Genomic DNA, 27558 nt, shown 5'->3' on the forward strand with positions numbered 1-27558 from the left:
AGCAGGGGTCCAATGTTACACTTGCTTTTTTTCCCGACTCCCTACATATCTGAAAAAGGACTTCTCATTATCCTTGATATGTGAAGCCAGATGGAGTTCAGTTGCAGTCTTGACTTTCCTGGTCTGCTCCCTGAAGGTACAGACCAGTGCTGAGTACTCCTTCTTGATGGTTATTCCAGCCTTCCATCCATTATAAGTCTCTCTTAGGCATAGGAGATCCTCAAGTTCCCTGCTGAGCCAAGAGGGTTGCTGTGCCCTTTTGCTCCCCTGCTTGCTGTGAATACTTGCTTTTGTTTTCAAGTCTTTACAGTATAGTCTGGTATAAAAATGGATTGTTCATCAGTGTCCAGTTGAAAAGTCATGGGATTTCCATTTGTTTCCAGCATGATATTCATTTTCTGATGATGTTTTCTTGTACAATTCGTACATACAGCTCTTCTTCCTCATTGCTTGCAATGTTGCAGTTCACTTCTGTGCAATTTTCACACTGTTTTTTTCCATACCTGCAATCCCCTCCTCTGAACACTGCTGCAAAATGGTTCCATTCTTTGAATTTATTGAAGTGTTGTCCAAAAGCAGGACATTGCTGTGTTCTATGCTTGTTACCACAGCGTGTACAGCTCTTCATGCTGCTATTCGTAAGCTTTCCCTGATTGTATTTTTCAGGACTCACCTTGCAGTTTCTGTTTTGTCTCTGTCCTCTTCTGGGAAAGTTTTATTATCCCATCAACAATTTCAGCATCTGGCTTTCCTTCCTAAGACTTCATTCTAGTCTGGGTGATCTCTGCTTCTTTGCACATGCTGATTGCTTTTTTCTAGCTTGAGATCAGGATCTTCCAGCAGTCTTTTCCTGAGCTGCATGTCTGTGATCCCTATTACTATCTGCTCCCTACTCGCAAAGTCTGTGAGTTCTCCACAATTTACAGGATTGATTCAGCAGTCTATGATCCTTTTCAAAGTTCCCAAATGATTCTCCCTCCTTTTGTGACCTCATGTGTATTTGATATCTTTCAAAAGTCTCATTCTTTTTGGAGTGCAGTACTACTTAAACTTTTGGCTAGGGACACATATTACACACAAAATGGTATAAGTTATCATAAACTTGCTGAAATCTGTAAAGCAATAGGAGTTGAGTGCACATAACCACTTGAAAACTAGCTGAAACTGGTTTAAGTAAACCTGGATGGATGTACTATCAGACTTAACTGCTTTCCTCCAGATTCAAGGTAACTCACGGTCCACCAGAATCCCAAGACGCTTTGCACCTCCATGCAAACCTACCCCTTGCAGGGTGGGTAGGCTAGATTTGACCCAAGCTGCCTGCTCCACCAGAACAAGGATGTGCTGTAGTGCCCCCTGGCTTCTGGCCTGGGCCACTGCAGGCATGTGACTGCATTCCCAGAATCAAAAGTGAATGTCTGTTCACTTGCATATTGGTTCAGTCTATGCAGCTTAGACTAACCTGTGAAGATTGAATTGATCCAGCCTCAGGCCTTTTGGTTATCTATACTTAGCCCTTGAGTACAGTCTCATAATCAGCCTGCTCTGCTTGACTCAGCTGCAACTGTTATAAATATCCAGCACTTCAGCACGTAAACTTCAGCACCTGCTATAGCTACTTTTTGGTCACTTGACTTCTTAGTGGATCCACTCAATCTCATGTATAGGTGGAATTATTGTTCATACCTCCTCCATCGTGTCACATAGCTGGAGAGTGCCAACTCTGCTGAAGTCCATAGGTGCTCCATTTTTTTTTTCTCAAAGCGCACTTCACACAAGGTGGTCACCTGTTTTTCAACCATTTCTGGCACCATGTTGTGCTGTGGGTTCAGTTCATGTGTAAAAAGCCCCTTACATAAAGAGGTTTTTAAATACATGGCAATAGCACCCAGATAGCCATGACACTTCCTCTATGGCTCTCTCTCAAACACTACCCATCTCTAGCAATGTGTAACAAAGATTTGAGAGGAGCTGAGTGACAGCCTAACCCTTAAATGCATACAGTCCTCACAGGTTCCTGCATTAGTAGAAATCTTAAAGTTCACCAAAGGTAGGACATGATAGGGGACAGTGACTCAAATGTTAAGACTAATCCTGTCAATAATGCCAAACAGTTCAAGCACACTTAACTCATGGATGTCATTAGAGTCTCTAAGATAGGGTTACATGTGTAGAGGAAAATAATGGCAGTAAAGGTTCTTTAGGTAGAGATGATATCTTTTATTAAACCAACTGAATAGTTGGAAAACACAGGGTAAATTTTTCAGGTTCAAACCTCGATTTATACACCGTGAAATATGGTGTGTGGGTTTGTGTGTACATGCACACATGTACACATATGCTTGCACAAGAGAGAACATAAATGCATATTATCCCTCAGAAAACACATTAGAACTGCATCCTGTCACGAGCTCCCCCATTCAGTAAGGGACCTACACTTTCCCTGTTCCTCCTCTTGCTACTGACAGACTTGTAGAAACCCTTCTTATTGCACATCCCTTGCAAGCTACAACTGCAGTTGCACTTTGGCCTTCCTGACTTCATCTCTGCATGTCAGAGAAATGCTCTTATATTCTTCCCTAGTTATTTGTCCAAGCTTTTATAAGCTTCCTTTTTGTGATGTAATTTACTGAAGAGTTCCCTGCTAATCCAAGCTGGTCTTCTGCCATATTTGCTAGTCTTTCTGCACCTTGGTTTGTTCCTGCACTCTCAGTAAGTCTTCTTTGAAGTACATCCAGCTCTCCTGAACTCTTCTCAGTATGGCTTCCTAGGGATCCTGCCCATGAGTTCCCTGAGTAAGTCAAAGTCTGCTTTTCTGAAGTCTAGGGTCCTTACTCTGCTGCTCTCCATCCTTCCTTTCCTCAGGTCACTGCTGCCCAAGTTGCCATCCACTACTACATTCCCCACCAATTCTTCCCTGTTTGTGAGCAGCAGATCAAGAATAGCATGGTCCCTAGTGAACTGCTGCAGCACTTGCAGCAAGAAGTTGCCCCCAAAACTCTCCAAAAGGTTCCTGGATTGCCTGCACACTGATGTATTGCCCTCCCAGCAGAGAACCAGAGCCTGTGATCAGGAGACTTCCGCTAGCTGTTTGAAGAAAGCCTCATCCACCACTTCTTCCTGGTCTGCTGGCCTATAGCAAACCCCCACTACAACATCCCCCTTGCTGCTCTTGTTGCTGTCCCCTCTTACCCTAACCTAGAGACTCTCAACAGGCCTTTCTCCAGTTTCATACTGGAGTTCTGAGAAATCAAATGGCTCTTTACATGAAGTCCAACTTCTCCTCCTCTTCTCCCCTGCCTGTCCTTCCTGAAGAGTTTTTCCCCATCCATGACAGTGCTCCAGTCATGCAAGCTATCCCACCAAATTTCTGTTATTCCAATCATGTCATAATTCCATGACTGTGCAAGGACTTCCAATTCTTCCTGCTTGTTTCCCAGGTCTGTGCATTTGTGTACAGGCACATAGAGTAATTAGTTGATTGCTCTGATTTCTCAGGAACCATGAGAGCACCTCCTCTGTTGCTCCTTTCTGCTTGCTCTTCCTCCAGGTCTCCCACTTCCTCACTTACCTCAAGGCTTTGTTCTCCATCTGGAGCAGTATGTTCAGTTTTGGGCCCCCGCATTACAGAAAGGATGTGGACAAATTGGAGAGTATTGGAAGGCAACAAAAATGTTGAAGGAGTTGGGGGACATGACTTCTGAGGAAAGACTGAAAGAACTAAGATTATTTAGTCTGGATAAGAGGAAACTGAGAGGAGACTTAATAGCTGCCTTTAGTTACCTAAAGGGCAATTTGAAAGATGGAGCTAAACTGCTCTCAGTGGTGGCAGATGACAGAACAAGGAACAATGGTCTCAAGTTGCAGCAAGGGAAATTTAGATTAGATATTAGGAAGAATTTTCTCATTAGAAGGTTAGTAAAACACTGGAACAGGTTACTCAGAGAGGTTGTGGAATCTCCATTGTTGGAAGTTTTCCAAACCCGCTAGACAAAGCTTTGGCTGGTATGATCTAGTTGGGGATGATCCTTCTTTGAGTAGGGGGTTGGACTAGATGACCTCCTGAGGGCTCTTCAAACCCTAACGTTCTATAATTCTTCAATTCTGTGATTCTAAGGTTGTGAGTGTTAACAAAATAGTCTTTTTGATCAATTTATAAAATTGATGGCATCGTTCAATTTTATTTTCTAGAATGCTATAAGTCTGAAAATGTTGTTCTCTAAACCTTAGAAATGTTAGGTTGAAATAAGGTCCTGTACAGATATTCAGTTTCTACTGGGAGAGTTACTGCATTCCCAGTAGAAACCATGAACATATAGATAGTCAGGATTTTTCTCTGGGAGGAAAAATGGTGCCTCTGGGAGAAAAATAATGTGGGAACAACCAGGGGGCAAATTGGTCCAGGATAGTTTCTTCTGGGAGGATGAATGTTTTTACAGTTCCCATTCTAAGAGAGGCTGCTACGCAGTCATCCAGCATCTCAGGGTGCTTGGTTCTACCTCCCCCCAGGGAGACAGTGTGTTACTTGGGCTGGAGTCTACTGCTCCAGCTAAGCAGGGAGCAGAACATGTCCCTTTCTCAATCACCACATTGTACTGCAGGGAGACAAAGGTTGATCCTGAGCACTTTGGATCAGGCAGGGTTGCCATGTGCACTGCTGCCATCCATCTTCAGGAAGCCTGTGGAAGCCTAAAGAGAATGCTAAGATGTGTGTACAGGCCACTTCCCTCCCCTGCCCTCCTTGCTGCACAGCATCAGAACTTCACAATCTCCACTCCTCAGGGGATCAACACTCAGATGTCTGTTTAGGGGTCGCTGGGTAAGTGTTTCTACCAGAGAAACAAACCCAGGATAATTCTCCCCAATCATTTGTGTGTGCAACCTAAGTAACATATAGTTCTGTACTGCAACCTACATACTGCACAGCTCTCTAATACCTTTTTCCAAGTCCCAAGAAGGGAATGGAATAAAAGAAATTAACAAAAAAAATCCCATCACTGATTAACCCTCGCCCCCCACCCCCCAAAAAAATGTTTCCTTCCATGTTACTAAACAAAAACCTCAGCTTGTTGGTTATTTGTAAAACCAGCTACAGACAGTTAATAGTATAACATCTGGATCTAATGAACAGATCTGCAGCCAAAATCAATTTTTGTGTGGGTTTCAGTGAAGAAATTCATCTGTATTCTAACAAAGGCTTTTATTTTCACATGAAGAAGTGGGCAGTCATTCAATCAGACATGACTCTGAAATTGTTTCAGTCAGTTAAACTGTCCATTTTTTTCATACGTTACCTTGTAAAAGAGAAAGAGGAGGGGGTACTTTTCGGTCATTAACAAACGTAAATCTCCAATCACACAGTGTTTCATATACATACACACTGGAATCAGTGAAATTACATTAACATAACACTTAAGAAACATGGTAGTGAATTCTGACTTAAAAAATAACATGTGCTTTAGGCAGTGAGACCGAAATTCTCAATGTAGCCTAAAGGTGTCCAGTTCCCATTGCCTTTAAGGGGTACTTCTCTGAAGACCAATTGAAAAATAATGTGTTTAAAAAACAGTCCCATTCTAAAATGTGGGACAAGGTCCCATCTGCTTTATGATTACAATTTCTGGCTAGTACTCACTGTTCTCAATTGACAATTAGGCTATGGAAGACTGACCCACTATTTATCTGTAAATGTCCATTTTATCTAGCTATATCTCATGCACATGTTGCCAAAACCAAGCAAATTTATTCAAATGCACTCATGAAGAAGGCAGGACAGCAGATTTGTCTCAGGCTACTATCTAACATTTGAACATACTTAAGTGATGTGAAAAGTCTTGTTGAAGTCAATGAAACTCAAAGTAAAACAAACATGTAATTGCAGGGCTAGAACTCCTTGTTCTAATTCTTTCTAACAATGATTTAACTCTTCATATCCTGTAGCAAATAGTTTCTTTTCTTTTGTGCCATTCTTTTTTGGAAACAAGCCACAATTTTTTTTAAAAGAGCTTTTGAATTAATCCAGTATCACCTCTGCTATTTCTCCTGTAGCAGAATACCAGGCACTCTTGTGAAATTATTCCAATTAATTTAGGATTTGCAGCTAAGTATAGTAATAGGTGACTTAATTTAACCTATGAATAATCCATGAACCATTTAACAGCAGAGTTTTAGTGGATAGGCTTCTTTTTAAAAACACCTATAAAATGTTTCAAATATATGCCAAACATTTACAGCTCTCTGAGCAGTCTACAGTTGAAGTATGATGGATGACTGCAAGTACAGTAGCTTCACATGAATTCTGATGGGTCATTTCAAGTCGTAAACTAATAGCTGGCTACTCTTTCCTTTAGTTTAGGTAGCTTTTTATGCAGCTGCTTAGCAGCTTTAAACCTTTTCTGTTAATGAAAGCGCCTTACTATATAATACTGATCATCCCCAAACATAGTTGCCTTCCTAGTTACTATTTGTTGTTGCTCTGGAAGTTAATCTACCATTTCATTCACACAAGTTATTTGGCTTGCCCTGCCTTCTATGAAAAAAATTCAAAAAAACCTGTTAGAGGTATTTGTGTTAATAGGTAATATGGAGCCTTTTAAGGTATATGTATTCTTTTTTAAAAGAATTACACACACACACACCCCTTTAGAAAAAATGAGGGGAAGGATAACTTAATATGGTTTATTTAGCTCAGAATTTCTACTCTTTATAAAATGTTCAGGTCCGATAATCATGGGATCTTCAGGCATTCATATAAATATAGCATTCCGGCTATAAACAGAATGGAAAAATGAAGGAAAAAGGTCATTTCCAATCACCTACTGGGAATCCCCTAAGATCTACAAGGCAGTTCCTATTACAGAAATGTTATTTATTTATTTGTTTGTTTGTTTTATTTATATCCCATCCTCCTCAAAAGAATCTATTCATGGACCAGTGAGATAAAGGACTTATTTGAACTCCTTGTTGATCTGCACTGTCACAAAATAATAACAAATAAATTGTCCCATTTTCTCTGCTTTAATGAGGAAATCTGATCCTTTGTTTCTGATGATCCCAACTAATTACTTAATCACAACTATATCTATACGTCTGAAAAAATGAGTAATTTATTGTTACTTTAAGGCTATTTACATAAAAAGTATCCATGACAATTTCATAAGTCATAGAAATCATAGAGAAATAGGGCTGGAAGGGACCTCCACAGGTTACCTAGTCCAACTCCCTGCCTAAGACCAGATCATCTCTATCCAAACTGTCCTATAAAATTGATAATCTAAACTCTTTGCAAGGCTGCAATCAACCCTGACACAAAACAAGACATAGCACCTTAACCTGCCACAGGTAAAGCAGGGAGGCGGGGGGGGGGGGGCATGGCAGTCAGTGTCATGCTTCTGAAAAAGGTTATTAATATACTCTCAAGAGATCCCAGGTAGAGGGCCATGCTATCCACTACAGAGGAAGGCAAAACACTCCAACAGTCTACCGATTTGACCATGGGGTAAAATTCCTTCCTTACTGCAGATATGGCAACTGGTTTAATTGTGAGCAGCAGGGCAAGACCCTCTAGCCAGGAACCTCCAACTTTGGTCCCAGTAGGAGCATTGGCACACCCTCACTCAAAATCCTTAGCTTTGGTGGTAGCCAACATCCAATACTTCTGAGGAAGGCTTTAAAACACCCTGATACATGTAGCAGAAGAGGCAGGTTTGGGGACAACCAGCAAAGCTCAAAAGCATGGAAAATTCCTATTTTATAACACAGGCATAGCTATGCCTAGATCATCCCTTAGCAATGGCTGTCCAACTTCTTCTTGCACATCTCCAATGATGGTGAGTCTACAGCTTCCTTAAGCAGTCTATTCCACTGCCTCAGTATTCTAACAATGAAGTTTTTCATGATATCCAACCTAAACCAAATTTGCTGAAAGTTCAAGCCATTGGTTTGCATCATACTCCCTGCAGCAAGAGAGAAAAGGTGTTTCCCACTTCTTTATGAGAGGCCATCAATAATTTGAAGACTGCTATCATGTTCCTTCTTAAGTGCCGTTTCCATAAGCGAACTTGCCTAGCTCCTTCACCCTCTCCTCATCTGACTTGATTTCCAAGCCTTTTATCATTTTTGTTGCCCATGTCCTTTTTAAAATGTAGAGCCCAGACCTGCACACAATAGTCTAGCTGAGTACTAACCAGTGCTGAGTAGAGAGGCACTTCTTGCACCTAATGCTTCTATTGAAGCATCCCCAAAGTGTGTCTGCCTCTTGTAAGGCTGCATCTCACTTCCGATTCATATCGAGTCTGTGACCTACCAAGACTCCCAGATCCTTCTCCATAGCTCTGCCATCCAGCCAGGTATCACCCATTTTGTATTTGTGTTTTTAATTATTCTTCCTGGGTGTATCACCTTCTATGTGTCTGTATTGAACTTCACCCTGTTAGCTCCTGCCTAGCTTTCCAATCTGTAAAGTTCCTTCTGAATTGTGCTCCTGCCCTCCAATGTAGTCACAATCCTGCCCAGCTTTGTGTCATCCACAAACTTGCTCAAGAAGCTTTCTATGCCAGCATCCAAATAATTAATAAACACATTGAACAGCCCTGGGTCCAGGACAGAACCCTGTAGGACTCCACATGCAACCTCCTGCCATTCTGACATTGACCCATTAATAATTATTGTTTGGTTACTGATATTAAGCCAGTTATCTAACCTACCTTATAGCAGTTTTTTTTTCCAGTCCGCATTTTTCCAATCTGTTTATGAGGCAATCATGTGTGACTTTGTCAAAAGCCTTCAAGTCCAGATATAGTGTATCTCCATCATTCTCTTCATCTACTCAAGTAGTTACTTTGTCAAGGGAGATCAAGTTTTGTTCTCCATAAATTCAGTTAGTCTGTGCTGTTAATCACACTGGCTGCTAATAGACATTAAAAAAAACCCAAATGGCCCTTTACTTTAAAGCACATGCCCAGTGTATTAGTTGGATCCAGCTTGCCCAACCTCTGTATAGATTGGGTGTTTTAGTAGGGCTTTTCTGGCACCTTTATCCATGAGTGGGCAATTATTTTGGCCGGCGGGCCACTTAATGAGTTTTGATGAGCTGTAGAGGGCTAGAAGAGTAGCCCTGACACTTGACAGGTGCCCCACCCCCTGGTCACCATGTTGGAACCAGTAATCCTGCCCATAACCCCTGACCTTTGCCATCTGAAGTCCCTTCCCTTGCCCCAGAAGTATTCCTTGGCAGGGAGGAGGGGTTGCCATCACGGAACTGGAAAAAAACCCCTAAATAATATATTAAAAACATCAAAAATCTACTATAACATATTTTAATTTTGTCAAAAAAGATCTTGTTCTGATTTATTTTTGTTTGCATAGTGTATATAAAGGCAATTGCATAACAGCTCAAAATACAGTCAGTCTTACTCTTGAATATTGTGTGTGGGGGTTAAGACGGTGTATGTGGAAGGTGTGTGGGTGTGTGGCTGGGGAGTGGGTGTCTGTGTGTGGTGGGCTGTTGAGGAGTGCGGGTGGGGTATGGTGGAGTGGGTGTGTGTGGCAGGGTGTGTGGGGGGGGTATGGTGTATGGGGGCAGTGATCCTTGGCATTCCCACTGTGTATGAGTCCCTGGAGCTGGAGTACTGCGTCCAGTACTGGAGTACCACATCCAGTTCTGGGTGCCACACTTTAATAAGGATGTGGAAAAGCTTGAGAAAGTCCAGAGAAAAGCCACCCATATGATCAGAGACTTGGAAGGCAAACCATGTCAGGAAAGGCTGAGGGACTTGGGTCTTTTCAGTCTAAAAAAGAGAAGGCTGAGAGGGGACTTGGTAGCAACTTATTGCTATATCAAGGGAATAAAGCAAGAGCTCAGTGAACAACTGTTCACCAGGGTACCCTTTGGGAAAAACAGGATTAATGGCCACAAGCTCCTGGAAGACCATTTCAGGCTTAACACTAGGAAAAACTTCTTCATAGTTAGGGTGTCTAGACTTTGGAACAAACTCCCTCCAGAGGTGGTGCAATCACCTAGGCTGGAAATCTTCAAGAGAAGACTGGACAGTCACCTTGTTGCAGTCACCTGACTGCAGTTGTCTTTCCTGCCTAGTGCAGGTGGACTGGACCCAATGAACTTGCAAGGTCCCTTCCAGTCCCTTACAATCTATAAATCTATGAATCTATGGATGCCAGGTTGTGAATGGGTATAATTACCGGTAACTTTTTCTCCTTGATTATGCAGTATTGATGATTTCTTAGGTCTACAGCCTATCTTCAAGTGTGACCATGTTCCCCCATAACTTGGTGTCATCCATGAACTTGGCCAGTGAGCTCTTCACCCCCACATCCAAATCATTGATAAAGATGTTGAAAAGCACTGGCCCAATCATGGATCCCTGATGTACACCACTGGTCACTTCTCACCAGGATGACACAGATCTGTTCATTAGGAATCTCGGTCCTATCCCACAGACAGTGTCCTACCCACCTAATTGCTGAGCAGTTAAACCCACAATTCTCCATTTTTTTTTCCCATGAAAACATCATGGAATACCATATCAAAGGCCTTTTGGAAGTCTAGGTATACAATGTTGACCTCCTTTCTCTTATATAGGTGGTTAGTTACCTGGTCATAGAAGGAGATGAGATTGGTAAAACAAGACTTGCCTGTGATGAAGCCATTTTGGCTGTCATTCAGAGTCCTACCTTCTGTGAGCATATCACACATAGACTCCTTGATTAATTTTTCCAGGATTTCCCCTGGAGTAGAAGTTAGGCTAATTGGCCTATAGTTGCCCAGGTCTTCTCTCCTTCCCTTCTTGAAGATGGGCACAACATTTGCCTTCTTCCAGTCTTTAGGGACCTCTCTCCTGAGCACCACAGGTTTTGGAAGAATTTTGCCAGAGGTCCCATGATGCCTTTGGCCAGCTCCTTCAGCACCCTCGAATTAAGTTCATCTGGTCCTGCTGACTTATAAATGTCTAACTTTCCTAACTGATTACACACCAGCTCAATGTCAGCAGTAGGAAGGTGGTCATTCCCACCATACCCATTCTGAAACTTATATAGTATGATTTTCCCCTTAGTCAGGTGAAATACCGAAGCAAAGCTGTCATTCAGGAGTTCAGTTTTCTCCTTTGAATTGGTAACCAGCTGTCCCAAGTTGTTAAGCAATGGCCTCACTCATGCTTCCATTTGTTTTCCTTCCATTCCCTACATATCTAAAGAAGGACTTCTTATCATCCTTGATTTCTGTAGCTAGTTTAAATTCAGTCTTCACCTTATCCTTTCTAATCTGCTCCGAACAAGTGAGGGCCATTGTTGTATAGTCCTCCTTGAGAACTGTCCCAAGCTTCCATCATTTATATGCCTCTTTCTTCTTTTTCAAGAGGACCATGATATCCCTATTAAGCCAAGAGGGCTTACCATCCCTTCTGCTACCTTTCCTCTGCATAGGAATGGACCTCTTTTGGGCTTTGAGGATCATGTCCTTGAGGAATGACCACTCTTTATGCACTTCTTTCATCTTCAGTCCCTCGTCCTGCAGCACTTCCTCTACTATTGCCCTGACCTTGTTGAAATTCAATTTTTTGAAGTCCAAAACTTCAACCCCCTACCTGATTTGCCTGCCTTGAGATGGATAGTGAACGTGATGGTTTTGTGGTCACTGTTGCCCAGGCTACCCTCTATATTCAAATTGCTCACCATTTTGTCTCTTTTGCCCAAGACCAAGTCTAGGAGAGCATTACCTCTGGTTTGCCCATGCACTTCCTGAGTCAGGTAGAGCTCTTCAATACAGGGCAGGAAGCAACTCAACTGATCCAACTTAGGCAAGTGTTCCTCCCAAGAGATGCCTGGGTAATTGAAGTTACCCATAAGGACCTTGTTCCATGTGCGAGCAGCCTCTTCCAGTTTTCAAGAGAACTCCAGATCAAGCTTCTCCCCCTGGTTTAGTGGTCTGTAGTATACACCTACAATTAGGTCACTCTCGCTGGCCTCCCCCCACCCCATAGGTTGACTCAGAGGGTTCGAGCCACTCTTCTTTAGAGCTGATGTTGGCCTCCAAGGAAATGTACTGCTCCCTCACATAGAAAGCTACATATCTACCTTTCTTCCCTACTTGGTCCGTTCTGAGTAGGTTGTAGCTCTTTATGGTTACGTTCCAATCATGTCAGGAGTCCCACCAGGTCTCCATAATCCCTACTAGATCATAATGCCCACTGGACAGTAGGGGATCTAAATCCTCATGCTTGTTCCCCAGGCTCCTGGCATTAGTGTACAGGCACCTGAGTCCTCCAATTAAGACCCTCGATTTCCTGTTATGCTAAGGGAGAACTATTTCCTCAGCTCTTGCAAGAGTGGCTCTTCTCTCTCTCTGGAGCTTTCTTGTGTGCTGGTCCCCAGGAATGCTCCAATCAGTGTTTCCCCATATCTCAGAGATCATAAATTAAAGCCCTATCTAGAAGATCAGTCACCCTGGCCATAAACAGGGACTTATCCCTCCATGTGAAGTGGATGCCATCCCTTCCCAGGAGTCTTCTCTCCCTGTAGTGTGCACCATGGTTGAAGAAACCAAAGCCCTCAGAGTTGCACCACTGCCAGAGTCATTGGTTCACTACTTTGATGCATCCTGACCTCCTAGGTCCATGGCCTGCAACTGGGAACACATAGGAAAAGACTACCTGCACCCCCAACCCCTTGAGCCTAGTCCCCAGAACTCTGTAGTCACTCATGCAAGTCTAGATTACTCCTGGCCATGTCATTCATGCCCACATGGATGAGGCGAATGGGGTAGTGGTCAGAGGTCCGAGCAAACCTAGGAATTCTCTCTGCAACATCCCAGATACAGGCCCCAGGAAGGCAGTAGACCTCACAGATAGGGGGTCTGGACAGATGTAGTCCTGCACCACCAGCACCCTACATCTTCTCTTGGGGGTGGCAGTTCGCTGACTACCCATCTCTTCCTCCGGTGTCTCCATCAGAGCCTCATCATGCATGGTGAGGAGAGCATACCTGTTTTGAAATGCCAAAGAAGCAGAAGCCCTAGCCCTGCATGTCCTGGAGCCTGGGATGACAGTCTTCCAGGTAGCTCTAGGTTGGTCTTTTCAGCCAGTCTTCTTGTTGGTCACCTTCTCCTCTATCTTCTTCTCTTCTCTTGAAGAATGAAGAAGACCTAGACTATAGTAGCCATGAATCTCCTGCTCATGGGCCATAAAGTCTAGCTACTTGGGCCTGGAGCTCAGTTACCTGGGACTGCAGGGACCTCACTAAGGAGCATACACCACAGGTGGGGGTGACTTTGCTCCCATTCCCAGTTGCTGGCAGCCATTAGAGACTGCCCCTGCATCCCAGTGCCAGGGGCTCTGTTTGGGTGGAGGCCAGAACCATGGTTCCATCTGGGTGGAAGCCTCAGTGGTGCAAGGGAAGGGAGCAGCAGCTGGGGCTGAGGTGGGAAGCTGTTGGATATATCGTGTCCCCATCATTGTATGGTAATAGTCTGTGCTAGTCAATGAACTAGTCTAGTAACTGGCCTGCAAGCTGCTTCTCCTATTTGCAATTCCTGTTCATTGGCTCCCTGGTCACAGGCTCCCTGGTTGCCTGGGGAGTCTCCTTTTATACCCTTCTGGGCCCAGGCTAACTCAGCCCCTTTGTTAGGGCTTCTGTCAGGCCCAGGCAGCAATCACACAGCAATCAGAAATCCCACAACAATCAGCAATCACTCATCAGTCAATCACTCCCAGCTTCTCAGAACACATGTCCAGACACACACAGCCCACAAAGCAAACACTCAGTAAAATCAAAGGTACAGGCAGCAGGATCACTTACCTTTCCTGGGCAGGATCTGATGCCTAGCTTCCAGGAAGTTATTTCAGACATTTTCAGAAGTCATGATCAGAGTGCTGAGGGTTTTGGATTCAGTGGTACTTATTTTTTTTCAATGCAGCAAAATATGCTAGAAGCCAAAAATCCCAAATCAAAAAAAAAAAAAAAAAGAGAGAGAGAGAGAGAAAGGAGGTCAGTGATAGAATAATTTTCATGCATACATCAAAGGGCTATGCAGATGCTTTATTAGTGAATGGGCTAATTTTATCCCAATGTAATTGCTATGCAGTCAATACATTTACACCAGGGATGGATTTGACCCAATATGTTTTCGGTATTTTGAAAATATAATGTATTCCCTAAGTTGCAATTATTTCTGTTTTTGTTGTTGTTATATGTTTCATCATCATGAGTCTCTATAGTCAAAGGTAATTGCATATTCACTGCAGTTCCCATAACATACATAAAAACAGGATTTATCATAGAGAAGGGTGGCTTTAAAGGGAAATCCCTTGATATGAAATATTTTTTTCCCTAATAAAGGATATTGACTGTATATGAAACTGCAAGAATGACAAATCAGAAGAGCATTGAAATATTAAAGTATCATCTGCCTTTAGGTACTTTACTGAAATTATGTTTTTTTCTGCTATAGTTTTTTTTTTAAATTAGGTTGACTTGAACGATGGTATCACAAAATATTTAAAACAATAATGAAAGAGAAATGATTTATTAAAGTTTGTTTATAAATTTGTAAAATACACATACACAGCCAATACATAGTTAAACATTTTTGTAATTATTTTACTCTACATATTATTTCATCTCCATTTTAAAATTTCTAATACAGGATAAAACCCTTGAAGCAACCTTATTTCTAAGAATCCTACTGAGTCAAATTAAGACGAACTTGTACTTAGGAACAAAAGCAAGTCACAAATCAGTGAAAGCTATTACCATGACCTAATTTCCATTCTGAAATTAATATATTCTGGAATTGTATAAGGGATGAAAAAGATTATTGATGTGGTTTCCTTTTAACCCTAAAGCAGTTGATTAGATATTAAGCTGAATCAAGAGCTTGAGAGTGGACAAATTAAATTTAGATGTCATTAATACTTGTATATAATAATGGATATAGAGATAGGTTAATTTTTATATACCTATCTTTTCATCTGGCTATATATTGTAAAATACATCCAACTCTGACCATAAAATATTTTAAAAGTATTTGGATATGTGATCTGGCTCCCTTTGAAGTAATTGGCAATACAGTTATTGATTTAAATGAGCTGCTCCACCACCACACACTAGCAACCCACAAAACCTCCAGAGTGGATGAGAGGGTTTCATGTCATTTGTACTATCCAAAGACAGAGGAAACCCAAATTGCAAGAGCCAGAGGTTGTCTGAAAATCTGCACTTCTCAGTGGCTCAGCTTTCATTTCTGTTTTGATCCTAATATCACACTTTCTGCAGGATTTGTACCTTTTGGCTATTGCACCACCAAACAGACTCAGGAGATTGGAACTGTTTAAAGCAAGTTTATATTTCATCTAAATGTCTGCTTTGATCTCCATGTGCTTTGCTGAGATCCGTGAACTCCATGGAGCTCCAGCAGAAATGTACCTACAAGATTCAGGAGATGAAGGTCACTGCTGTAAAGGAAGTATATGTATATACCCTAATCCATACCATAGAGAGGATCTTCTAGGTCAATAAGATCCAAAGCCTCAAATCCATTGAACTGTGCTCATTGTAAGACTGAAAGGTACCATCTTTATGTCTTCTGCATATGAGGCCAGGATGGCAACAGCCTATTCCACACCACAAGTTAAGGTAACTTCACAGCTGTGAATACTATTTTCTGCAAAACACACAAGATGCCCTCAGGAGGTGGAGAGTCAGATACCTTCTGTTTTGAAGGAGCATAAGTCAAGTAGCAAATTCAATTCACAGTTCTATGTAAACTGAACTGTGATGACAATATTCAAGATAGCAGCAATAAATACCTACAAGAAGATTCTTTAAAACCTGAAGGCTCAAAAATAACCAGAGTTTGCTAAAATAGATAGAACAGTGACACTTAAAATATCTAGATAATCAGAACTGACTATTGAAGTATTTTAAATGTGCCATTGAAGACCACTTGACCTTTTAAGAAAACTTAAGGAACTCAATCAGCTGTCTAACAAGAAATCTTTCCACTTTGGATAGACTGAAAAATGATCTGATAAAGAAAGAGTTTAGAGATGGAAAATCCTAATAAATCAGTCAGCTCATTTCTCTGTTACTGAGAAAGTTACTGTGCAGTAAATGGTTTTTAAGTCAGCGTCTACACATGCAGGTGTTATAGCACAGTAACGCTATGTGTGGACTGACTTGGGAGTAAAGTGAGTCCTAAGTCAGTCCACACATGCAGTGTTAATGCATAGTAATGTGTCTACGTGTGCATTACTGTGCAGTAACTATGTAGGCAGGTAGCACATTTATGCTCAAGTCAGCATAAGTTGCCATAGTTACTGCACAGTATTGGCACACATGTGTAGATGTGTGCCCATACTGCACAGTAATTTTCAGTTACTGTGCAGTAACTTAAACTACCGTGCAATGAGTGTGCTTGTGTAGATGTGCACAGGGTGTTGTCCAGTTCCACATTTTATACCCTGGAAATATAATTCTAGTAGGATCCCATGAAGTAGAGATAGTATGTGTGCGGGGTGGAGTGAGTTTTTTTTTTCCAAAAAAGGCTAAAAACAACTCGTCTGTTGAGATTTCTTACTATATCTCAAGTTACAATTGTAAGACAATTTTTTTTTACTACTAGTTTATAGGTCTGTGAATACAGACTTAAAAAAACAATCCTTAACTGTACCATCATCAACCAAATGCAGAATAACCAGATTCATGGAAGTGAAAACCTGTACATAACATAATTCTGCAATGCCAATGAATCAGTATAAAATAGCAGAGGATATAGACCAATGGGACAAACAAGGAGTCAGTAACATTTTTTAAATGTAGCTCTTTAAGAGCTTGTGACCCAGAAAGGTGCACAATATTTTCTTTACTCATTTCCACAAGAGAGGAGAGGGCCTTATATAATGAAAAAATATTTTCTAGTTAAAATGATAAAACGTTTTCAGATTAAAAATGGTAGAATTCATTCTGGACAAGTTTTAGCCTACCATTTTATACACAATGCCTAAACCCAGGCAGCCAGTCCTTAGAGGTTTTTCATCCCTAGACTACATGTCCAGGCTCCCTAACCAATGTACAGAAAGAATTAAGGGCTATAGCCTCCTTCACCATTGCCACTTTCCTTCTGGCAAGTGTTTGCTTATCTGAGAAATTCAATTCTACCACAGGTGGAAACTGAATCTAAACATTGTGTCAGTGCCAAAAATTGCAGTTACACAGTCTGTATGTGCTGCTTTGGATTTAGGATTTAGCCCTAGTTTCTCTGAAGTCATCCATCTGAGCAGGAAGGTGCCTAAACTAGCCAGGAATGAGATTCTGAGAACAGCCAGGAGTTGAGAGACCTAAGTACCTAGTGTAGTCACCTGATGAGCCAAACAGGGTTCTCTCTTGCTCCACCATGATCAATTGTCAATCCTTTCCTGAAGTTGGATACATTAGCTGGTTGGCCACTTAGATAACCCATGAACAAGCAGTCAAACCATTCTAGTCCTAAGTCTCTTGCATATACTCTTGCTCACATGCTTGCCTTATGTTTCCCTGTGCCTTGCCTATCTTTTGCATAGGCACTCTGCCACTTCTCCATGTGCTTGTGTTCTGCTTCTGGTCTTTTGGGTCACATGGAAGGTGTTAAGTATGCATTGAACATGCCTATGCAATTCTTTCACACTGACATAAGAGGTATCTTTCTGCCAAGTTTAACAATTATTTTATGGGTGTCCCTGGCTTTGGCTTGGCCTAGTGCTCCATCAGGTATGGGTCATTAATCATAATTCTGCAGTTTTGCAACACTTGATGAGCTAAAACATGGGTGCCTAGAGAACTTACACAACAGCTGAGCAGCATCTTTGAACATTTGGATTTAGGCTCCTATACAGGCACTCATATCCCAAAATTAAGCATCTATGAACTTTGAAAAACTTCACTAGATGCCCATGTGCACTTTTGGGCATTAAGGACCTTTAAAAATCTGATTTTCAGTGCTTTTCCTGATTGCAGTTTCTTTAGAATCGGACTCATGTTTATGAATATATTCCCTGTTCAAAAAATTCACATACTTTCTGACAATCCATTTTGACCTATGTTTGGAAAGTATTCACTTTCATTAGTTCTTAACTATTCCCTGTTCATTTTTCATGGTGTGTGATTAGTCATCTAAGTTACACAGTAATATTTTTCCTCCCTGACTGTAAAAGCCATGGCCTGAAATTTCTCAAATGCAAAGCAAGCACTTCTAGTGTCAATGATGAATATCAAGCACATACATTCACTTTGATTGTGCTTGTATTTAATATATGAATGGATAAATTATTTGCATGATAAGCAGACTTTTCCAACATTAATGCAAACAAAATAATTTTGCATGGATGATCCCAAAAGAGCAAACTAAACTGAGTAGGTCTCTGAATACTGGTGACTTAAAAAGTAATTCAGAGTTCATAAAAAATGTTGGTGAATTATTTTCTCCATTATTTGTTCAGCTGTAGTCATTACAGATCCAATATTTTACTTTGTTAAATATCTATGAGTCTAATAATGTTTCAAATTGTTTAAATATTAATTCTAAAATCAATTATAGATATTTTATTATAGCAATGGCATATCCAAATTCAAACTACATATAACAATACTATCTGCTTTGGAAAATGCTATAAAAATTGAGAGGGGGAGATTCTTTCTATATCATTCTCAACAAGCCTATAGAATTGAAATATTGCGAACAATCCTATAGAATTGTATCACCTAGATAAGGGAGAAGAGATTGATATCATATATCTGGCCTTTAAAAAAGCTTTTGATATGGTGTCTCATGATCATGTCATGGAAAAATTGGCCAACTGTGGCCTTGGCTACACCGCAGTCTGATGGCTGGGAAATTGGCTCCAAGGTCAGACCCAAAGAGTAATAGTCAAAGGAAGTGAATCACTATGGTGCTCTGTGACCAGTGGTGTCCCCAAGGCTATGTTCTTGGACCAGTTTTCTTTAACATCTTTATCAATGATGTGGACATTGGTGTCAGAAGCGCACTGGCCATGTTTGTTGATGACACTAAACTTGGGGGCGTAGCGTCCACACCTGAGGATAGGCTAGTGATCTAGGCTGACTTGGATAAGCTTAGTAAGTGAGCAGATATAAACTTGATGACATTCAATACTGAAAAGTGTAAGGTATTCCACCTAGGGAGGGAAAGAAAACCTGCAGCACGCTTCTATGCTCGGCAGTGCTAAGGTCGCTAGCACCACGGCTGAAAGAGACTTGGGAGTCATGATTGACCTTAAGATGAACATGAGCCACCAATGTGATGTCACAGCTGGTAAAGCAAACAAAACTCTGGCTTGCATCCATAGATGCTTCTCAAGTAAATCTCAGGATGTCATCCTCCCACTGTACTCAGCCTTGATGAGGCCACAGCTGGAGTACTGTATCCAATTCTGGGCTCTGCAATTCAAGAAGGTTGTCGAGAAGCTTGACAGAGTCCAGAGGACAGCCACGCACATGATCAGGGGGCAAGAAAACAGGCCTTATGATGAAAGACAGAGAGCCATGGGACTCTTCAGCCTAGAAAAGTGCAGGCACAGGGGGGGAACTGGTGGCTGCCTATAAATACATAAGGGGTGTACATCAGGATCTGGGGGAACATCTGTGAACCAGAGCGCCCCAAGGGTCAACAAGGACCAATGGTCATAAACTCCTCCATGACCGTTTTAGGCTGGACATAAGGAAAAACTTCTTTACTGTCCAAACCCCCAGCCCCTGGAATAGACTCCCTCCAGAAGTGGTGCAGGCACCTACCCCGGACTCATTCATGAAACGTTTGGATGTTTATTTTGCTGGGATCCTTTGACCCTAGCTGACTTCCTGCCCCTGGGCAGGGGGCTGGACTTGATGATCTTCAAGGTCCCTTCCAGCCCTAATGTCTATGAAATCTATGAATAGATCATTTCAATCTTGAGATAAAATTCTATAGGATGATTCAAGAATCCCAGGGAAAAATCCTCCTTCTCTATTACATTTGAAACAGACAGTTTAAGGGGCACTTACCTTCAGAGTGTCCTACATTTGACTCTGCCTGAACGCCTGAGGAAGACTGTCCCAGCAGGGATATCTTACCAGGAACTACCATCAATTTTTATCCCAATTGGGGCACCATAATTGTAATATGGTATTATCCCCAGCAGAGAGATTCAAGACTTTTTAAAAAATCAGTTAGGGAGCATGGAAAAATCCAGCTCAGGGATTGGCTGGGTGGGCTCCCCTTAAATCCGGGTGTCTCCTTTCCCTGCCCCCAATGGTAGTAGAAAGAGGTGCATGCTGAGTGAAGAGGGTTGGGAAGAACCTGCAGCATGGTCCGTCCCCCCCTCCCCCCACCCCATGGGTGCACCCCATCCCTTTGTGAGCAGGCAGGATGCCAGTGGAGCAGCTGAGGGTTGAGCTGGAGAGAGCAGATCCCTAGAATGAGCCCTTGGAGGTCATGAGCCAGCTTGACAAGTTCCTGTGGGTGGGGATATGGCCCTGGGGAGCCCCTAGAGAGCAGGATGCCAATTTCCCACTGGATTTGGAAACTTAGGGGTCAGTAAAAGAGTATGATAAACCCCCTGTGGGAGTGGCTGGGGAAAGGACTGTGGTGAAACCGCGTCAGCTTGGGGGAAAGAGATGCCAGCAAAGGAAAGTTCCCAGGCCATCTGTGTGGACCAAGACCCAGGGAGGCATGACTTGAGGGGAAGCCTCAGTGTGCCTGAGTGCCGAAAGGGGAAGGGAGACCAGAGGTGCTGCCTGGCTTGCCTGTGGTAGTTAGCTCTTTCTCTGTGTCTGTAATTTCATAAATCACTTTGTGGGCTTAGAGAAGCAGTACACAGGCAGAGAAGTGTGTACGGAGGTTTGTGGGGAAGAATCTGTTATGCAGGGGTCTGCAGTAAGAACAACCTCTGCAGACTACTCCACGTCTGGGTCTACGTGTGATAGGCCAAGACAGCTGGAGCCCTCAAAGCACATGATGAGAGGAGTGCAGGATACCCCTCCCTCCATCCTTTGGGCATAAGTCAGGGTAAATGGTTATTAGTTGTGAATAATTAATTAGGGGATTAATATAATGAGTATTTAGCATAGTGTTTAAGTTATTAGCTTTGTATCTGTAACTTAATCATCTCTTAAGTGTAAATAGTTATTAACTGCTATTTTTGTATAAACTCACCCTTGTTGTATTGTCAGTAGAGTATTTCAAACTTTTTATATAATTTAATATTTGCATATTATAATTATTCTCAGTATATAATTACAGTCTGTAAATAGTTACTCCTGAGTCTGCAAGGTCTTTCCATTGTAAAAGGGAGCCCCACCTCTCAGGGTGCTTCTGGCCACTCCTAGGCTTGCTGAGCAGGGGTAAAGGTACCTAGTACCCCAGGTCCCAAACATCTGGACATGGCCACAGGTAGTGCTGCGTGCCAAAGGTTAGAAATTAAAAAGATTGAAGAGTCTACAAAACTCTACAGGAATTATTTGTATTAAATTCTGCAGGACACTTTTTCATAAGTGATGGCAGAACATATATGTATATATTGCTTTATTCCCCATGGCCATTCATGGAGATTTATACAGGAACTGAATCATAGATGAAGCTTTTTTTGTAATTAACAAAAGTTCAGTGTGACAATATTCTAAATGAAAATCTAATGACATGGATGTTATCAGAGCTGTTCTTTGTTTCTTTTTGTGAGCATGCTCACTAATCAAAAATAGCATATCAATGGAAAAATTCTTTAGTTTTGAGAAATATGCACACAACTGTTAAGAAACAGAAATGTACAAAGGTGATATCAAAACACAGAGCAATTCTGTTTGGTTCTCTCTGTAATAATATGCAAAAGTACTAAACTGAGTATTTCCCTGAGTTTGGGTACTTGTAACTTTGAGTCCTATACACTCCTCAATTCCACTGACCTGAAATGCAGTTCAGTAATCAGGAAGAGGGATATAAATAAGCTGATGTATTTAGCTAGTGTGCCTGATGTTCCTAAGAACTTGGCTTATGCATAGAGATAGCATTTTATGTTCAGTTTAGTCAAAATAGTAAAAGAATACAAGTGCATACAAGACAGACAAGGTTCTTAAGGTGGATGTGATATCTTTTATTATTCCAAGTTGGAATAGTTGGAAAAAAATTGTTCTTTACAACCTTTTGGGCACAGGCACCCTTCTTCAGGCATAGGGGGAGTCTGAAGAAGGGTGTCTGTGCCTTAAAGCTTGCAAAGAACATTTTTTTCTAACTACAGTATAACCTCATAAATCTGGCACTCAGAATTCCTGAATTCTCAAAAATCCGGCACTGCAGGCAGATGGCATCAACTGCTTCCAGGGCTGCTGCAGGGAGGAAAGCAGAGGGAACTGTAAGTGGGTGCATGGCATGGGGTGGGGTGCATGGCTCTTGGTGCTACACCCACCCTGGGAGGGCTGCAGGCTGGGGGCCTGTGCCGGGCTCTTCCTAGGAGGTACATGCCCATGGATCTGCGCACTGGACAAGAGAAGGCTGCCACCCACCCCAAGCACCGTTCAGCATGTAGATCTAGGAGCACATGGCCCCCAAGAAGAACCAAGTGTAGCCCCTAGCCCTCTCAGGGTGGGCATAGCAGCAAGAGCTGCACCCCCCTGCCCCACACCAGGCACCCCACACCCACTTACAGTTCCCTCCGCTTTCTTCCTGCTGCAGCCCTGGGAGCAGCCAATGCCACCTGCCTGCAGCTGCTGGGCTGCCCTGTGCCCCTTTCCCTGCCCCTTCGCTAGCCCCAGCCTCACTCATTCAAAAATCTGGAACGCTATGCATTCTTTTTAGGTCTCTTTATATTTGTTCCATCTAGAATATTTTCCTCTAACGCTAAAATACAGGTAAGTCAAACTGTATTTTATCATCACCGTTGGTAGCCATCGGTTTTGAGAGACGATGGAGACTGCACCTTTGGTGGGTTACTGGGTACCACCACAGTTTCTTGCATGGCTGAAGATTGTGATGCATGACAAGCAGACCCTCTGGCAAATTGCACACACAAACTTGGTTGAGCTTACACTGCCATGCTATTTTGTCGTGCCTACCTCTGACGCCTCTTCTCTAGCTCATCATTGACCCTCTCTATCTCAAAGTGACGTAGGCCCTGCTTCACAGCAGCTTTCCACTCACAGCAGTCTGAAGTAATTGATTACCAGCAATGGCCATCGATATGCAACTCATGAAAGTTTTTTCTTGCAGAAATAAAAATAAACAACAACGAGAGTTTGGGCCATCCAAGTTGATATTGTAAGTGGGTGCACGGCACACAAGGACATTTGCTCAGCACACCACTGCCAGCCCGGGCACTAAGCAGCTGCTGCCAGCCATGGAGCCCATGCTGCTCCCAGCAGGCAGCTGGAAGGCTGCAAGCCCAGTCTGTTTGCAGGTGGCAGCCTGCTCTCATGGTCTGGCTGCAGCTGGGAGGCTGCAAACAGCTGCTCCGGGCTCCAGCATGTTGGCACTCTGGCACCTTTCAGGTTAGACATTGTGGTTTTTATGGCACTCCAGCCAAAAAAACATTGCCTACTCCTGCTGTAGACCATGTCCTTGGGTATTTGGCCATCACTCATATGATTCACATGTACTAACCAATGGAGGCATCTCTGTTGCAGAAACATGAACGTATCTTGGCCCCTTCCAGAAGAATGAAGATGGAGATTTTGTCATGCCATGTTATGCCCAGGATATGGCAGAGACATCAAAGATGGAAACTGTTCTGTTTTATTTCTTTCTTACCATAACAAGTCCATGTTTTGCTGTTGTACAATAGAGAGCTAAGTATGTAAGCACCGTAGATAGACATCTTTGTCAACAGAGTGAGCACTCTGTTTTTCCAAACTCTGTTTTGAAGTTTAGCTATGGTGTTACTTGCCATTCCAATGTAACTAATTTAGCTGTAATTAATTTCAGCTCCCAAGCCAAGATTTTGCGAAATGGTGGAGCCCAAGTAAGTGAATTTTTCAACCACTTCCAGGCTTTCATCATTTATTCTAACTTTAGGAGAGCAGGCAATTTGTTAACCTATGACTACTGTCTTCTTTTGACTAATGGTCAGACTGTAATCATTACAAGCACGAGAAAGGTGATCCATGAGACTTTGCCGTTCTGCTTTTGAATGACTAACAATTGCTGTGTCATTGGCACAGACAAGAACTTCTTGGGTTTTCATTTTCACTTTGAGATGAGCAAAGTTAAAGAGTTTCCTATCAGATCTGGTCACAAGGTATACTCTTTCTGAACAGCCACTGAATGGATATTTGAGTAGGACAGTGAAGAAAATCCTTAAAAGCATCAGAGCTAGGACACAGCACAGTTTGACATCACTCTTGATTTCAAATTCTTCTGAACATAACCCATTGAACTGCACCGTTCCATGCATACTGACATGGAAGGACTTAATACTCAGGAGTTTAGGAGGGCAGCCAATCTTCTTCAGGATTTGGAACAAACCATCTCTGCTGACAAGATCAAAAGCTTTGGTAAGATCAACAAATGCTATGTAAAGAGGTTTCCTTTGTTCACAGCACTTTTCTTGTAGCTGTCTCAACTCTAAAATGCAGGTAAATCACATGGGAATTATCTACAAAAATAGACTATGGTGGAATGAGGGAAGTCACAAGCATTTAGTCACCTGATTTTTATATGAACAATCCTCTTCATCTGCTATTATTCTAAGGATTTTGCTATGTTTGTGATCAGTTTCCAACATATTGACACAGACAGTAATTTTATATTGTAGCTGCTCATAGTAGATAATCTCACTCTGCATTCTATGGTACAGGCCTGTGCCAACTGACAGAATGAATAAGTTTGTGACAGCCCAATTAGTTTTGGCATTAGAGCTTTTCAGAAAAATTATCTTACAGTAATTTTCCATGGCCAGTTTATTTATCTTTAAGAATGGTATATAATTTAAAAGGTATATTATGGAGAAAAGAAAGCTTTTGAAGGTCATTAAAAAAAATCCCTTATAGCAACAGAACTGTTATTCAGGCTAAAGCAACAAGCCAAGTTTTTAGGTTTTGAGTTCATTTTAAGACTCCAGGACAACATAATATTCTCTAATTATTTTTAATAGAACTCTTACAAACTTTAATTGTATTTTTAATAAGTGATATTTTCCATTGCACACTTTATTATTTGAATGTGACAAGGGCAGCTAGAAATAATTATAGCAGTGCTATTCATGGCATTTAATTAAGGGTTTCTATTTTATCTCCCTGTTCATGAAAGCTGATTTTTTAAGAGTGGAGATCTTTTACTAAGGGACATTATACCTTGATTCAGCTACCCTATTTGTATGTAAATAGGACTTTACTCCATTGAACATCCAACTGACTTCAGCAGAACCAATTCCAAAGTAAAGTACTATTTAGTATATATGAGGTTAGTAGAATTTATCCCAGTGGTTCTCAACCTTTTGAGTCAGGACAACCCTCCTCAACTTTTTGAATGCGGGTGGCATCCCCAGTTAAGAACCACTATTTTGCTTCCTGAGCTTATCTCAGTCATTCTCAGTAAGGGTGCTGCTGCACACTCCTGCTTATATTAGGTTATGTGATTAATCTAAAGAAGCATAATTAATGAATGTTGCGCTCTGGACAAAACTCACTTGTGTCCCTTGGGGGCATGGGGGTATAGTTTTACCTGCCCAGAATAGGGAGAATAGGAGAATAGTTTTACCTGCCCAGAAAGTCCCTGCCCTCAACTCCTCTGACGGTACAAAGAGCTGCTCCAACCTAGCCTTGCTTTTCCAGATGAGCAATGTAAAGGACTGCAGCTGGAGCACATACTCTTGCCATACCTCTTCCTGATCCAATTCCATATGCTCCTCCCAGAAACAGAGGGGTGCAGAACAGTCTCATCTGTCCAGCAGGCCTTTATTTCTGGAAGGAGCATGTGAGGTTCAACCAGAAAGTGCTGCAGTAAGAACAAGGGCTCCAGCCTCCACTGGGGGCAAATGAGGCAGTTTTACCTCACCATAGTGGGGTGGTGATCTAGCTTGTAAGTACTTGGGGCTCAATTTATCCCTCTGGTTCATATTGAGCAAAACTTAGCTCTTGACATATTGTAATACCTTCTTGCTTCTACTGGGAAGCATCTTGCACTATGAGACACTCCGCTGAATCAATAGGGGTATTTATGAATGACTCTATTCAGCATGAATATCACAAGATGGCCCTATTAAAAAAAAAGGAAACTAAAGGTTATTTTGGTATAACATAGTGAAAAAGTAGAAAAGTATAAAACACTTTTCTAGTGGTCCTGCATGGAATAAAGGTTTATAAATAAATCAGATGATGACAGACCAGCCCACCCAATGTTAACTTGGTGTGTGAGAATAAAAAAAACTAATATTCTCTTACTGAAAGGGAGTTAGTAGGGAAAACAGTAAATGTAGTATATCAGCTAGCCTAACTTCTCTGTTCTCAAGACACTGCCAAGTATAAAACATCAGTAACATAAAGCAGCATATAAGTGAGACCTATATGAGAAACATAATGCATCCTCATCATCAGTAGCAAGTTTCCCTATTGTGAACACAGATGCATGAGTATTCACATCTATCACATAACATAAGCAACTTTTTTAGAAGTATTTTGTATGTAACAAAATACGCAACATTTGGAACAGCATGATTGGTTTGAAATGACTATGAAACTTGGAATGAAACGTTTGCTGTCACCTTCCATTACTCCCAGAAGTGCAGTCCAAGATTTCTTAGCCCATATATGGAAAAGAACTCATACTACTGAAATTGCAGCTTCTCACTGGTACATATCAAATATGGAAGAACATACTTAGGACTAACTATATCCCTTCAGGAAATCATCATTTACAGAGACCTACACGTCTCAGTTTTCTCTGTGCTGCTACTTGGAGGTATGAAAGATTGCAAGTAAGATAATACTGTAGGGACCATCTGACCTCTCATACATTACTCATTCTGTCTCATGGCTGGGCACCAGTACCTGGGGAAGAAGTTTTGGAGTGCACTGCTCAGATATTTTAGTTTCAAGCAAGATATGGGATGACTAATGTCTCTGCATAGAAGATGACAATACTAAAGATGCATCTCTATAGTTTTGGAATTATCTTTTCAATAATACACAATGAGATTCAATGCTGAAGTTTTAGAAAGAAAGGAGAGCTGTGTTTGTATAGCTGTGTATGAGAGAAAATAAGGAGACAAGAAATCGGACCGAAAAAGAAAGTGGGTCCTAGCGTTCCAATAAGAACCTTTCCCACAAAGCTAGAACTCAATCTGCTCCTTAGAACAACTCATTTGTTGTCCAGCCTCTTATACTCTGGATAGCAATGCAGTTTCCTATTTTCTTGTCAACCATTCAGTAGGGTTATCTTCAGTTCAGTTTTACTTTGATTATCTCATGATTGGTAGCATGTGAAGAGATGCCAATGAACAATTTGAGACTTTATAGGGGGGATGAGCTTTTAAGTGTATAGATTGATGTGAAGGGAGACAGCTTAATCCTGTAAATAAAATAGCAGGA

The sequence above is a fragment of the Alligator sinensis genome, unplaced genomic scaffold, assembly GCF_000455745.1.
Source record: "Alligator sinensis unplaced genomic scaffold, ASM45574v1 scaffold544_1, whole genome shotgun sequence".
Taxonomy (NCBI): Eukaryota; Metazoa; Chordata; order Crocodylia; family Alligatoridae; genus Alligator; species Alligator sinensis.